Raw genomic sequence first — 16,690 nt, forward strand, 5'->3', positions numbered from 1 at the left:
ATAGTGTGGTAACTATTCCATGACTGAAGAGATAAATGAGGGACTATATGATAAGTCACTACAGAAATGCCCCCCCCAGAAGAAGAGGAGAGATATAACCTCATGCTGATATAATAAAATACATTGGGAAATGAATGAATACTTCATTTGACTGTTTAATGTATTGTGAATAATTCTCTTTACCTCCTGCTCCTTTCTGGAGTACAGATGAGTGAGTACCCAAGGTACAGGCATGTTTACGCTATTTATGGATGAATTTTGTAAGAGCCTGCTGATCAAAATCTCCTTGAAATTTATGAAAAATGTGTATGTGTGTGTGTGTATGCACATTTTTCTGGGAATAGGATTCATAGCTTTTGTCTGATTTTCAAAGAGATCTGTGATTATAGAAAAGATTTAAAACCACTTGACTAGAGTTTGTGGCTTTGGTAGAAGAGAGGTCAAGCAAAACTGAGTGTGATTTGACAAATAGTAGGTCATTGGTAATCTAAAATAAAAAGGGACTAGTAGATGGTGTAATGGTTGCACTGCTGGGCTCCCACACAGTCAACCATTGTTTGAGTCCCAGACCCAGCAGCTTGAAACTCATGCTGGGTGCATGTGCATGCATGTCCAAGATCCCAAGAGGAGAATGGAAAAGGGATTGTGGTGTGGCCATACCCCTGGGGTGTGATTTTTTTGCCTTTTGTCTCTCTTTCTGGCAAGCACATATGCCCTATAGCAAAAATTTCTCTCTCTCTCTCTTTTTTTTTCCTTTTTCTTTTTATTTTTTGGAGAGGTTTTTGCTATAAGGCGCGTGCGCTCACCAGAAAGACAGAGAGAGAGAAAGAGAGATAGAAAGCAAGAAATCCCCCCCCAGGGGGGATGGCCACGCCACAATCCCTTCTCCTCCATTCTCCTCTCGGGTTCTTGGGCACGCAACCACATGCACCCAGCGTGAGTTTTAAGCCACCAGGTCTGGGACGCAAACCGCGGTCAACTACATGGGAGTCCAGTGACATAGCCATTACACTAATTGCTGGTCCCGCAAAAATCTCTATTAAAAAAAAAAAAGTTTCTGAGACCAGCATCATGGACTAATAGTTAATAGAATAGGCTCCCATTCAGCCAACTACAGAGTTCAAATCCTGGCCCTGGAGACTTGAAAAAGATGCTGGGCACATGTATATGCATGCCCCAAATCCCAAAAGGATGGGAAACATGGAGAAGAGATTGCCACATAACAATGCCTCATTGTAGACTCACCTTGGAGTGCTTTTTCCCTCTCCCTCTTGCTCTGTCTCTCTCTAGCAAGCACTGTACTCTTTGGCAAAAACAAACAAACAAAATGTTTCTGAAGAGTGAAGAAAGCAGAAGCCAGATCCCAAGGAATTAAGAAATGAGTGAGAGGTGAGGAAGGTTAGGTAGCAAATAAAGACTTTTCGACCCAGGAATGTATCAACAAATGAGGAGGGAGATATATGATCATTTAAGAGACAATAGGATGAAAGGAAGGGTTTTTTAATTTGTTATTTTTAAGGAGATACTTGAGTATATTCACAGAACAAGAGGTGAAAAGGGGATAATAGTAGAGGAAATAGGTAAGGAAGTATCTAGGTTATTTGGGTTTGTGGTGTCCTAGCAACCCTGAATATTAACAACTTAACACATTGAAGTTTATTTCCTGCTAATGCATACTCTAGTGTCGATTGTTGTCCTCCACACCAAAATTCATCAAACTAGGCTGCGTCCATCTTTGGTCTCTCTGTTCATAACTAAAGGGGAAGAAAGAAACTAGAGAGTCATGCCAAGGGATCTCAATTGCTACCACAGTGAAGTGACATCTGTTAGTTCTACTCATGTTTCACTACAGAGAGCTAGTTGCATGACTGTGCTTATTTAGAGGGACAGAGTGTAGAAGAAATAGGAAAAGTGGTTTGCTTTAGCAAATAATTATCTGCTACATGAAGGGCTCAGGAAGAAAAGCAAAGGAATTCTTGGAAGTTGGAAATGGAATAGTTTTGGAATATCCATAACTCTTTCCACAAAAATAGCAACTTTGATGGCAAAACCTAAAATCCAGGGCCAGCCTTGTAGCACAATGGTAAAGTGTTGTGCGTTGGGAACTAGATGTCATATTCTAGCCCCAGAGCCAGCTAGTGGCATGGTGATTAAGGCAACTGGATCCCATGTGGCCCACAGAGCAGTTCAAGTCCCAGACCAGGTGGCTTGAAAAACACACTGGGCACATGTGTATGCATGTCCAAAATACCTAAAGGAGAATAGAGGAAAGGGAATTACAGCACAACCACCCCCTGGAGGGGTGATTTCTTATTTTCCTTCTCTCTGTGTCTCTGGTGTGTGCACACACCTTATGGCAAATTAAACACACACAAATTCTAGCTTCAGTGACTTGAAAAACACACCAAGCACATATGAGTGTATGCCCAAAATCCTGATGGGAAGGAAGAATGAAGGAAAAAGGATTGTGACATTACCATACCCCACTGGAAATATCTTCTCTCTCTCTCCCTCTCTCTCTCTCTCCTGGTGAATACATGTACCCTCTGACAATAAAAAAAATAAAAAGATACAACTAAGACCTGTGATAACAATTTGGATAATAAGGTTTGAGCCTACAAATATACATTTAAAGGACATGCCACAATAATGACAAGATTCCCATGTGAGAGTAGGCAAACCAAACCAAACCAAAATAAAATTTAAAAAAAATTATTAAAAGATGTCCCCAAAGGAAGGAGTTTTATGTGGTACGTGAATTCTTGGAGAGTTCATTTGGAGGTAGAAGTCAAACTGGGGAGAACCTTTGTGGGCTCCATTTTCTGGGTGAACACAAAGGAACTATGGGGAAATTGGGTGGTGTTAGAATGGTTTAGGCCCAGGGCTGGCAGGTTGCATGTTGGTTAAGGTGTTAGACTCCCATATGGATGATGGTGGTTCAACTCCAAGATCTAGAGTCTTGCTTTCTCACTTTCTCTCTCTGTCTCCCTCTGGTCAAACTAAAAAATAATAAATGAAGTAAAATAACTCCTTAAAAAAAAATAAAATAAAAAATAAAAAGAATGGTCTAGGCCTAATGCTTTCTCAAAACCAACCTACACTCCCTTCCAGAATTCATCCATGCACGGGAGAGAAACTGGAGGACGAGACATTTTATGTCTTGTTTTATCATTACAATAAATAATACATTAATTAAATAAACTACAAATATGAAAATTTATCTCCTAATCTATTTAGTCTATCTAGCACCATTAAGATACTTCAGTGAACACTCAGTTGGAAAAGTGCTTGCACATCTATGTTTACTGTGGCATTATTCACAATTGCTAAGACATGGAACCATCCCAAATGTCCACAAACAGAAGAATGGTTTGAAAAAGTGTGGCACATATACTCTATGGAATGCTACTCAGCCGTAAAAAACAAGACCCTGGCATTTATGGCTGAGTGAAGCAAGCCAGGCTATGAAGGAAATATGTCTTCATTTAATATATACTGACATCTGCACTCTGTGGCTGAAACTGAAAGATTAGAGGATATAGAAATATGGAAAATGGTTACAGATACTGGATACAGTGTGGGAAGAGTATGGGAGAAGGATGAAAGTGTGAGGAAAGACATTAAGGAGAAAACTAAAGAGGCGAGACATTTATGGGAGAAAATCATTAGGGAAGTGCAAATCAAAACTACAATGAGATATCATCTCATATCCATTAGGATGGCTATCAAGAAATAACAAGGGAACCAGCAGTTAGCGTAATGGCTATGTCGCTGGACTCCCACGTAGTCGACCGTGGTTCGTGTCCCAGACCTGGCGGCTTAAAACTCACACCGGGCGCGTGTGCGTGCATGCCCAAGATTCCGAGAGGAGAATGGAGGAGAAGGGATTGCGGCGTGACCATCCCCCCTGGGGGGTGATTTCTCGCTTTCTGTCTCTATGTCTGCCTCTGTCTGTCTGGCGAGCGCACATGCCCTACAGTGAAAATCTCTCAAAAAAAAAAAAAAAAAGAAATAACAAGTGTTATTGTTATTTCCAATAACCACCAGTAAGTGGCATGGTGGTTAAGGTACAGGATTCCCACATGTCTTTGGACAGTTTGAGTCCCAAACCTGGCAGCTTGCTTTCTCTCTCTCTCTCTCTCTCTCTCTTTCTCTCTCTCTCTCTCGCTGCCCCTGGTGAGCACACGTGCCCTGTAGTAAATTTAATAATAATCATAAATAAAATTAAATATTTCTAAAACAATAAAAGATACTTCAATAATAAAATATAGTCAGCACAGAAACCCTCTCTCCCATAATCAAATTCCCAGAGAAAAATTAGAGCTAAGAATTAAAACCCCACACAAATGAATAAGTGGCAGAAGTCAAAATATCTTGCCCTTGAGATTTAAACTTCATATAATTTAATGTCCAGAATTCATCCTCTCCATGGGTTGGAATTTTCTTAAGCACTTTAAGCTTTGATAGAAATTGTATTCGTTTAATATCAAGTCTGTCACTGAGCTTCTGGAAAGTCCAAAAAGTAAGACACACAGATTTATTACAGTACTGTCCCCAAACCTGTCATGTTTCAAAAAAGATATTATTGGGGCCAGCAAATGATGTGATGATTGAGGCTCTGGACTCCCCACATGGCTGACCGCAGTTCAAGTCCCGGACCTGGTGGCTTGAAAATCACACTTCCCAAAATCCAGGAGGACCATAGAAGAGAAGACTATGGCATAGCCATCCCCTCCAAGGGATGATTTCTCACTTTCCCTTTTACTGTCTCTCTGTCTCTGTCTCTCTGGTGAGTGCATTTGCCCTATGCAGAAACAAACAAACAAACAAAAATTCCAGCGTCTTGTGTAGCTATTCCAGGAAAAATTCTATTCACAGAGCCTATTAATAGGTGTCAAATACCAGTGTAGAGACTCTGAAGTCAGAGCAGGAGGAAGAAAAACTGAGTTTTAGCTTTACCAAGATGGTTGATCTGGCTTAAGTTTCTGGAATTCATGACCTATGAAGATAAAAATTAATGAAGAGTTGTTAAGCAATTTGGGAACAGCAGTTGGCATAATGGCTATGTTGCTGGACTCCCATATAATCGACTATGGTTTGAGTCCCGAACCCAGTGGCCTAAACTCACCCGGGGTACATGTGCGTGCCCAAGATTCCAAGAGAAGAATGGAGGAGAAGGGATTGCGGCTATCCCCCCTGGGAAGTGGTTTCTTACTTTCTGTCTCTCTGTCTTTCTGGCAAGTGCACATGCCCTATAGCAAAAAAAACCACAAAAACAAAAACAAAAACAAAACAAAACAACAAAAAAAAAACCTCTCCATAAAGAAAAGAGTTGTTAGACAATTTGAATTTTCCATTTTTAGAAGGAAGATTTACCTATTTATTTTTGCTCATCTCTCAAGAGTAGCATTTAGGACAATTGTCTTGTGAAGTTTAGAAAGTTATAGAGTTTGAGGAGCCAACAGGTGGTGTGGTAGTTGGAGCGCTAGATTCCCACATGGTTGACTGCAGTTCAAGTCTGGGCCTGGTGTCTTGCTTTGTCCTTGTCTTGCTCTCTCTCTCTGTCTTTCTCTGGTCAAATTAAAAATAATAATAACAAATGGAATTAAACAAATAAATACAAAAATTTTTAAAAAGAAAGTTACAGAGTTTGAAGACTATCAGTTGGAATAGTCTGGGTTATGTTATAACAATAAAGATCCTCAAAATTTAGTAAGCTATTGTGCCTTCTTAAAACAATAACAGTTTATTTTTCACTCATACTACCTATCCATGGAAGATTGACCAGGAGTTAAGGAACTATGATGATGGAATCTCAACAGAATTTTCTGTGATCACTCTGGCAGGGACAAAGAGATGTGGTAAGGTTGTGTGTCTGAGTTCTTAAATGTTCTGCCCAGAAGCAGAACACATCTCTTCCACATAGATGGCTTTTATTCCTATTCTCTTGACCAAATCATGGCATATAGCCTTCAAACTTCAAATGGGACATGGCCTTTGAGTCTTGCCTTTGAGCTCCAAATTCTTGCCCTTTCAATGCTACACTGAAGTGATTTCTGTCTTCTAATACCAACTTATAAAATATCTTGGGAGCCAATAGTTTTAGTCCTTGGTCACAAGCTGTTATGTCTTCTTCCACTATAGAAAAGTGGAAACACTGGCTGTTTCCCAAATGAATCAAAAGTGTCTCCTGGGTGCATATGAAAAAAAATTTCTGATTTCCTATTCATACAGAAATGATTTAGTAGATCTGGAGTAAGGCCCCCAAATCTGTATTTCTAAAATACTTTCCGTCAGGCCAAGGAGACCTCCCTCCTAGTATTGTTCTGTTTTGTACTGTTTTTAATAGATATAGTTATAGGTTCACAGCAAAATTGTATGAAGAATACAGAGAATTATCATATGTTTCCTGTCCCCATAAATGTACAACCTTTCTCTCTGTCAATATCCCCCACAACTGCAGCACATTTATTATAGTCAGTAAACCCATATTGACATGTCACTATCACACAAACTCCATAGTTTACACTAGGATTTATTCTTGGTGTTGTACATTCTATAGTTTTTAAGAAACGTACAATGACATGTATCCAATATTATAGGATCATACAGAATAATTTTACTGCTCTGAAAGTCCTCTGTGGTCTGCCTGTTGATCCCTTCTTGCCCTTTCATCCTGAGCAACCACTGATCCTTTTATTGTCTCCATAGTTTTGCCATTTCCAGAATGTCATATAGTTGGAATCATATAGTATGTAGCCTTTTCAGACTGGCTTCTTTTCACTCAGTAATATGCATTTACAAGGTATCTCCATGTCTTTTCTTGACTTGATAGATCATTTCTTTTTAGGACTGAATAACGTTCCACTGTCTTGATGTACCACCATTTATATACCTATTCACCTGAAGGACATCTTGTTTTCTTCCCAAGTTTTGGCAAATATGAACAAAACTAGTGTAAAAAAATCTATGTGTTTATTTTCGTGTGGATATAAATTATCAAGTCATTTGTGTAAATATCAACACCAAGTATAATTGCTAGATTGTATGGTAAGAGTATGTGCAATTTTGTAAGAGACTGTTAAACTATCTTCCAAAGTGGCTGTACCATTTTGTGTTCTGCCTAACAATGAACAAGAATTCTTTTGTTTTGGCCTTTCTAAAAGATGTGTAGTGGTATCTCGTTGTTTTAACTTGCAGTTCCCTAATGACATAATCAGTTGAACATGATTTTATATGCTTATTTGCCATCTGTATATCTTCTTCAATGACATATCTGTTCAGGTATTTTGTCCATGCTTTTTGTCTTTTTTTTTAATCGCCACACACACACACACACACACACACACACACACACACACACTTGCCAGAGAGAGAGGAGAAAATAATCCTTGTGGTAGCCTAGCCTAAATGTAGCCTCTTGGTTGAGGGAGCCAGATCCCTCATGGTTGACCATGGTTCCAATCCTAGTCTCTGTAGCTTGAGAAACATGCCAGGTGCATGTGTATGTGTATGCCTTAAATCCAGACAGGAGGAAGAAATGAAGAAGGGATTGGGGCATGACTATGCCCAATTGAAAGGTGCTTTCTCTTTCTCTCTCTCTCTCTATCTTTCCCTGATAATTGCTCTCTGGCACTTAAAAAAAAAAAAAAAAGGAGTTTACCTCTATTCCTAGGGTGCTGAAACTAACATAAATTTTTCATCTTGTTCTTAAATTTATTTCACCTGCAAAATCATTGTCAGCAGATTCCAAAACTGCTGTTCATGTTTCTAGCACTCATACCACTAAGGACTCTAGGTTCTACTGAGAATCAGTGCCTGTGCTAGGTGCTCCATGAGGCACTGTGCTTTCTCTTTGGAGTTTCGTAAACTTCTAAGGCATGTTCCCACAAGGCAAAGAAATATTCCTGCATTCCCATCAGCAACCACCAATTTCCAGTATTCTTCGAGTACTTCCTGCTCCTCAGTCTGTGAACAAGCTAAGGACATTAGAGTTTAGTCTCTAATTTTGTTATTAACTCTGAATACCAATAACGATTGAAAGTTAGAACTGTTTTTGTTCTCTGAAGGGCATCTAGGACATTTGGCTTTTTCTAGATAAAGCAACAGCTGCCTAGAAGGAGCTAATCCTACTGCCATTCAGTTTCTGTAAATGCAATGTTTGCCTATTTGCCCTTTCCTTCCAGAGGATGCCCTGACTTGTAGGTCAGGGGCTTGAGCTGAAACCCTTGTGGCCTCTGATCCTTTGCTTTTATAAAAATACTCATTCGCTTATGGATGAAGCCACATGTACTGCAGTCTCTCTCTGGTTAGAGCACCATGTGCTCTGAAGCTTAAAGCCTGTTTTCCAGACTGCAGCTATTCCAAGAACATACAACTGCCAAGCTGAAAACATTCTGCCTAGAAACTGAAGTCCACTCACACCTCTAAATTTATATAGCTCCTCTAAATTCCAAGTTTTGGTTTCTCAATATTCTTCAATATCCATTCAAATGGAGGTCTTCAGACTTCAGAGTTACTCTCTCTTCCCAAACTGCAGGTTTTTTCATATCCTGTAGGGTCAGAGGTTGCCTCCTCTGCACCTTGTGGTCAGGAAGAGAACAATTAAGTTCAGACTGTGTGGATAATATAAAGGCTAATTGAAGAAAGGTACAGTGAATACAAGAATTACACTTGCTGGGTTCCTTTACCATGGGAAGAAACAAAGAGTACCAAAGAAGCATACTCGCTAGCAGGGCAGCCTCTATTATCCAGAGAAGTAGGAGACAAATATGTGCCATAGAAATATTTCGGGCAGCAAAAGATTTGGAGATTCAAGCAAAATACACATGGTTTAAAGTAGCTATTGTCGGGAATGTAATAAGGAGTCAAGGAGAGATTAATTATTAAAAAAAATAAAAAAGTCCTAAGTATCCTTGATGGTCCATATTAAGGTCCCACTAGATCCAGGAAGACATTCAGGTTTGAAGCAGTACAGGAGTTGGGATGAAAAGAGTGAACAATGGGGACTGGCTCTGGGGCCTGGTGGTTAAGAGAGTTGGAGCCCACATGGCTGACCCTGCGGTTTGAATCCCAGTCCCATGAGTTTGAATCTCAGCTCCGGTAGCTTAAGAAATACATTGGGTGTATGTAAATGAGTACCCCAATATCCAGACAGAATGGAGAAATAGAGGTGATGGGATTGCAGCATCACCACGTCCCATTGGGGAGTGCTTCCTCTCTCCCTCTTTCTCTTTCTAGCAAGCACACACACCTTCTGGAGAAAATACATTTTTAAATTATTTTATTTTATTTATTCATTTATTTATTTTAATTTGACCAGAGAGAGACAAAGAGAGAGAGGGGGACAGTGAGAAAGCAAGCCACCAGGTCCAGGACTTGAACCATGGTCAGCCATGTGGGAGTGTCCAGCGCCACCATCTGCTGGCTCTATGGCAAAATTTTTTAAAGAAGAAGAAAGTAAACAATGCTAGGACTACTACCAACTGAAGTGGGAAAAGGCCAGAATGACTGTAGTGATCAGGTTATACAGAAGACAGGTGAATTAAGTGGAGTACTGATATCACTGGCTAATATTATCACATACTTAATATATGCCAGGTGGATGATCTCATTTAACCTTTGCAGGAAGTCTGTAGGAAATTTAGGGCATAGAAGGATTAAGTAACTTGCGCTTGGTTGTTCAGCTAATAAAGGATAGGGTCAGAATTTAAACCCAGATAGCATGATCCTAAAATCTGCAGTTTTAACCATGACACTGCTGTTGAGGGTTGATGGAATTCAAGTTACTTTTGGACAATCAGTTTCAGTAAAATGAAAAAACAGAAGATTGTGGCTGGGGATAGGCATTTAAGATTAAAATCTTGAATATCTAGCAGATTCGATATCCAAGGAAGATCAGTGGTAAGAAGTCAGTAAGACTGAGAAAGTGTGAGATCAGGGTGACAAAAAGTCCTGAACATGGGACCAGCAGTTAGCATAATGGCTATGTTGCTGGACTCCCATGTAGGCAACTGCGGTTCGAGTCCTGGTACCGGTGGCTTAAACTCATGCCGGGTGCATGTGCGCGCGTGTGCATGGGCCCAAGATCCCGAGAGGAGAATGGAGGAGAAGGGATTGTGATGTGGCCATCCCCCCTGGGGGTGATTTCTCGCTTTCTGTCTCTCTGTCTCTGTCTTTTTGACAAGCGCACACGCCCTGTAGCCAAAAAAAAAAAAAAAAAAAAAAAAAGTCCCGAACAAGGATGTTAAAGTTGTCATAAATGGAGTAGAAAAAGGGTGAAGTTCTGAAATTATCAATGAACATAAGGGATATATGCAAGGTTGATAGGCAAATTTGATAAGGGAAGAGAAGCTGATGTTAGTATTTGTTCTAGATCTCAAAGGAGAATATGTAATCTATCATTAACAGTAACTGTCTTTCTTCCCTTCTCTCTATCTCACCATGTAGTATACAATTCTTTATTTTATTAGGAAAAAGATGAACAAAGAAAGACTAAAAGACATGCTACATTACTAATAATTGTAGCTAGTTGGTGACAAAGGCAAATAAAAAACTCAATGCATTGTTAAATCTTTGTTGTTTGGCTTGTCTCATTTAACATTGAGAATCAAGCTCTTAAATATCTAAGTAATCACTTATTAAAAAATACATAGTATAACACTTTTGTTCCCAGAATAAATATATAACATTTTTATTCCCAGAAGCTGCTTTTATGTTTTTCATTTAAAATTTTTGATGTTGCTGAAACATGTTCTATTTAAATGTAATTTTTATTTTTATTTCGTTGGATATTCTTGAATAAAACATTCTCGTGCTGTTCTCTGGCAGAAATAATATTCATTGGCACTGTTTGATGACATTTCAAAAGCATCTGCTGCTTCCTTCATTCTTAGATTTGTATTATATTTTCCTTCATGAATACATAGCCTCTTTTTATAGTTCTCTCTTTCTCCCTCAAATTAAAATAAGGGGAAGATAACTCTAGTATGTATTTCTTAATGTTCTTTAAAATCACATACATTTAATGCTGAACTTTGCTTTGTTTAGACCCTTTTTATTTTTACTGATGGTCTTTTTCTCAGTGGAAAACGATCTGTGTCATTTAGCAATAAGGTTTGTTAGTAGATCTTTATTGGCAATATCAAGGAATATTCGGACAAGTTGTGACATCTTAATGTATTCTCAACTATTTTCTATTTGTATCACCTTTGTTGAATATACATATTTGTCTAATCTCTTATCTTTCTATTCTATGGCATTTTCTCCTTGAGTAGCTCAGTAAGTTACCTTGTCAAATTCATAAATGCTTTAGTAGAATTTGATCAGAGTTTTAAATGGTTTCAAAAGTCTTCTGGTTCTCAGAATGTCTACACTAGAAAGTTCTTGAAATTAAAAAGTACTGGTAGACTTTTCTGATTTAATACTCCTGAAGGGACCAAGAGGTGGCATAGCAGTTAGGTTGTTGGACTCCCACATGGCCAACCACGGTTTGAGTCCTGTACCTGATAGCTTGATTTCTCGCTTTTCCTCCCTCTCTCTGGTGTGTGCACATACCTCATACCAAATTTTTAAAAATAAATTAATTAAATAATTTTAAAAATAAATAAAATACTCTTGAAATAATAGTCAAATTTCCCTCAATAGATCAGTTGTTGGATTTAATTTGTTTTGATTTATCTTTCTGGTCTCTCTATGCCAGCTAAAAGCATAATGCTGTACCTCTTGATATGCCATTGAGGTAGTGTTTTACTTTAATTTTATTTATTAATCATAACCTGGATACTTTGCCTGTTCTCATCTCTGCTACCACTCTGATCCTCAGACCTTGACTCCATCTTTGGCCTAGTTTCAAAAGTATCCCAACTGTTTCACTAGTTTCAGCATTCTGTCCCTATATCATCTGTCTCAACCAGCAGCCAGAATTTTCCCCTAAAAGCATGTCAGGTCTTGTCACTCTTGACCCTTGAATGGCTTTCCATCTCATTCAGAGTAAAAGCCAAAGTGTTCATAATATGCTAGGCCTCTGTGATGTGGCCCATCTTCTTTCTCTGACTTCACCTTCTACTCTTCCCAGCTATATCAATTCCTTCCTGTTCTTTAAATATGCTAGGATTCTCCTACCTCAAGACTCATACTGTCTTTGTTTGGAATGCTTTCCCAGATATATGTGCTTGGCAGGGTCCATCCCTTCTTTCAAAACTTAGCTCAAATTGTTACCTTTTCAAGGATGCCTTCTCTGACACGCTATTTTAAATCCATTGTGTTCCTTTTACTTTTTTTTTTTTTTTTTGGTTACTATAACATTTACCACAATCTAATATATTTTAACAGATGTGTTATTTATTTCACAGAAACATTTGAATAATAGTTCTATAAGTTTATTGAACATTGACAGACACAGAGAAGGCTCTTCAAGAAAACAAACAAACGAACAAACAAAACCCCTGAATTAATTAACTTAGTAGTATGAGAAATGAGAAATTAATCAAATGAAGTAACACAGGGAGCTTTGAATAAGAATCTGTGGTTACAATGGACTCTTTAGAAGCCTGGTGGAATCTGGTGCAGGATAGGAGGCTGGGAAATGCAAGCCATTAGGTTTCTGTGATTGTCCTTGCTCTTCACTTCTGTGGTGATGGTAGAGCTGGGTTCATGCTTATGTTCACTTTAGTTTAGCTAAACTAAAGTGAGACTGTAGATGTTGCATTTTTATCTGATGATTTTTATACTTGATAGTAGTCAGCTGACCTCGCTAGTCCATCGTAAATTTTCAGTAGGAAATCTTGTATGACTTTTATAGATGTGGGAATATTTCTCTCTTTCTTTTCCTCACTTTCTGTCATTCTTTCTCAATTCATAAATCTCTTTCCTAAAAGACTACTTCACTGGAGCCTCTATAGAGCTTTCTGTTGGGTCCTAAATTGTAAATGAAGTACAGTTTTACCTTGAGAAACACACAGAAGTGATTTTGTTTGTTTTTCTCATATGTAGATGGTATGAGAACATATTACATTTGGTAGCGTGCAGGCTGGGACCCTCACCTCCACCCTCTATTCTCCATTTAGCCAAGTCTGCAGATTCATTCTTCCTCACACCTTGGATAGCATCTTAGGCTGGTGTTATACCTTTCAGGTAGTTCTCACATAGTATAAAGTCTAATCTGCACTAGAAGTCCATATTTGGGATAGCAGCTCTCTTCTAGAACACCTTTTGGGCTGAGAGCCATTTAAAACTAACCATCTTCTGGAGGATCCCACTTTGTCCAAGTCTCAGCCCCACCTCCACTTCCACATCAGTGTGCCATCATTTCTCGGTCCTTCCCTCCTTCCTTCTGCTCTGCCATCTGTGATTGCTGTAGCTGCAGCTCTTTACTTTAGACTTTTCAAAAAGTGGGACATTAATCCCTATATTCTCCCACATTCCAGGGTACACAAATCAAACTCTCAGAGTCTCTTGAACATTCTGTTCTTTGAAATAAGGGCTAGGAAATCCCCTCCACAGTCTCAGGGCATATGGGGAAAGGGTAGCAATACTGGGAACAGACCTCAGCACCTGCTTTTTCAACCTCAATGAATTTGTCACTAACTCATGTATTCTGGATATGGGTGATAGCTTAAGGCTGATAGAACTGGTTCCTCAACGTTTTTAATATGTTCAGAAAAGCACCTGTCATTAGAATGAGAAATACATGACATCTACTGTGCAAATAATAGAGGCCTCAGCTGAACCTGGGAGTCCCTCCTACCAGTCATTTAGATCTGCTAGTCAATGTGCCTGTACTGCTCAATTCTCCCTCTTCATCTTACTTACAACCTCTGAAATAGGCTTGAGCTAGTCATGAACTTGACCCTGGGGACTTATCCAAAAGTTGAACCAATCTGATTCTCTCCTGAGAATCTGAACTGAGACTCAGAGTACAGTAAGACGATGGTGGATACTTGAACTGTTGGACATTCAGAGTCAGGGCAGAGAGTCCAGATAAGCAAACTGACAAATACTGACAGAATAAAGCAGAAAGGCAGGAAAGCACACAGCCAGATGGAGCTGGAGAGAGCACCTCATGATTTTCTAATTCCTGAGAAACATTCTACCATACTCTCTGCATTTGTTTCTGTAAGATTCCCCCATGTCCTTTTTTATAGTTCTCTATTTTTTTTCTTTTTTTTTTTTTTGGAGAGATTTTCACTGTAGGGCGCGTGCGCTCGCCAGACAGACAGAGAGAGACATAGAGACAGAAAGCGAGAAATCCCCCCCCAGGGGGGATGGTCACGCCGCAATCCCTTCTCCTCCATTCTCCTCTCGGGATCTTGGGCATGCACGCACACGCGCCCGGCGTGAGTTTAAGCCACCAGGTCCGGGACACGAACCACGGTCGACTACGTGGGAGTCCAGTGACATAGCCATTACACCAACTGCTGGTTCCCTTTATAGTTCTCTTTTTACTTTAGTTAGTTGAGTGAGAAATGTCTGTTTCTTGCAAACAAATGGAACTAGAATAATGAAATTGTACAAAATTAATATTTTTTTCTATATGGTATGTCTTCTCTTTCTATTTCAGTATTATACCTTAGTGGATATCTTTTTTTTTTTTTTTTTTGGAGAGGTTTTTGCTATAGGGCGCGTGCGCTCGCCAGACAGAGAGAGACATAGAGACAGAAAGCGAGAAATCACCCCCCAGGGGGGATGGTCACGCCGCAATCCCTTCTCCTCCATTCTCCTCTCGGGATCTTGGGCATGCACGCACACGCGCCCGGCGTGAGTTTAAGCCACCAGGTCCGGGACACGAACCACGGTCGACTACGTGGGAGTCCAGTGACATAGCCATTATGCTAACTGCTGGTTCCCCCCCCCCCCTTTTTTTTTTTTTTTTTTGGAGAGGTTTTTGCTATAGGGCGCGTGCGCTCGCCAGACAGAGAGAGACATAGAGACAGAAAGCGAGAAATCACCCCCCAGGGGGGATGGTCACGCCGCAATCCCTTCTCCTCCATTCTCCTCTCGGGATCTTGGGCATGCACGCACACGCGCCCGGCGTGAGTTTAAGCCACCAGGTCCGGGACACGAACCACGGTCGACTACGTGGGAGTCCAGTGACATAGCCATTATGCTAACTGCTGGTTCCCCCCCCCCCCTTTTTTTTTTTTTTTTTTGGAGAGGTTTTTGCTATAGGGCGCGTGCGCTCGCCAGACAGAGAGAGACATAGAGACAGAAAGCGAGAAATCACCCCCCAGGGGGGATGGTCACGCCGCAATCCCTTCTCCTCCATTCTCCTCTCGGGATCTTGGGCATGCACGCACACGCGCCCGGCGTGAGTTTAAGCCACCAGGTCCGGGACACGAACCACGGTCGACTACGTGGGAGTCCAGTGACATAGCCATTATGCTAACTGCTGGTTCCCCCCCCCCCCTTTTTTTTTTTTTTTTTTGGAGAGGTTTTTGCTATAGGGCGCGTGCGCTCGCCAGACAGAGAGAGACATAGAGACAGAAAGCGAGAAATCACCCCCCAGGGGGGATGGTCACGCCGCAATCCCTTCTCCTCCATTCTCCTCTCGGGATCTTGGGCATGCACGCACACGCGCCCGGCGTGAGTTTAAGCCACCAGGTCCGGGACACGAACCACGGTCGACTACGTGGGAGTCCAGTGACATAGCCATTATGCTAACTGCTGGTTCCCCCCCCCCCCTTTTTTTTTTTTTTTTTTGGAGAGGTTTTTGCTATAGGGCGCGTGCGCTCGCCAGACAGAGAGAGACATAGAGACAGAAAGCGAGAAATCACCCCCCAGGGGGGATGGTCACGCCGCAATCCCTTCTCCTCCATTCTCCTCTCGGGATCTTGGGCATGCACGCACACGCGCCCGGCGTGAGTTTAAGCCACCAGGTCCGGGACACGAACCACGGTCGACTACGTGGGAGTCCAGTGACATAGCCATTATGCTAACTGCTGGTTCCCCCCCCCCCCTTTTTTTTTTTTTTTTTTGGAGAGGTTTTTGCTATAGGGCGCGTGCGCTCGCCAGACAGAGAGAGACATAGAGACAGAAAGCGAGAAATCACCCCCCAGGGGGGATGGTCACGCCGCAATCCCTTCTCCTCCATTCTCCTCTCGGGATCTTGGGCATGCACGCACACGCGCCCGGCGTGAGTTTAAGCCACCAGGTCCGGGACACGAACCACGGTCGACTACGTGGGAGTCCAGTGACATAGCCATTATGCTAACTGCTGGTTCCCCCCCCCCCCTTTTTTTTTTTTTCTTAGTAGATATCTTGAACTTAGGAAATACTCTGATCTTTGCCTTCTCACATGACAGCTTGAGAAACCTTGTTGTAATCTATGGGGTCATCAGAAAAGTCATGATGCATTTTTGCATAGAAAAACAGAAAAATATGTCATGACTTTTTCAACAACCTAATACTATACACATTTAGTCAACTCGATCTTCCTAAAGCACTGCTTTCATCATATCACTAGAATTTTTTTTTTTAAAGAGAGATTTTTGCTATAGGGCATGTGCACTCGCCAGAGAGACAGAGAAACAGAAACCGAGAAATCACACTCCAGGATGGATGGCCATGCGGCAGTCCTTTCTCCTCCATTCTCCTCTCATGATTTTGGACACACACGCACGCGCATGCACACACACACACACACACACACACACACAAGGCATAGTGTGAGTTTAAGCTGCCGAATCTGGGA

The sequence above is a fragment of the Tupaia chinensis genome, unplaced genomic scaffold (assembly GCF_000334495.1).
Source record: "Tupaia chinensis unplaced genomic scaffold, TupChi_1.0 Scaffold000622_1, whole genome shotgun sequence".
In the NCBI taxonomy this organism is placed as follows: domain Eukaryota; kingdom Metazoa; phylum Chordata; class Mammalia; order Scandentia; family Tupaiidae; genus Tupaia; species Tupaia belangeri.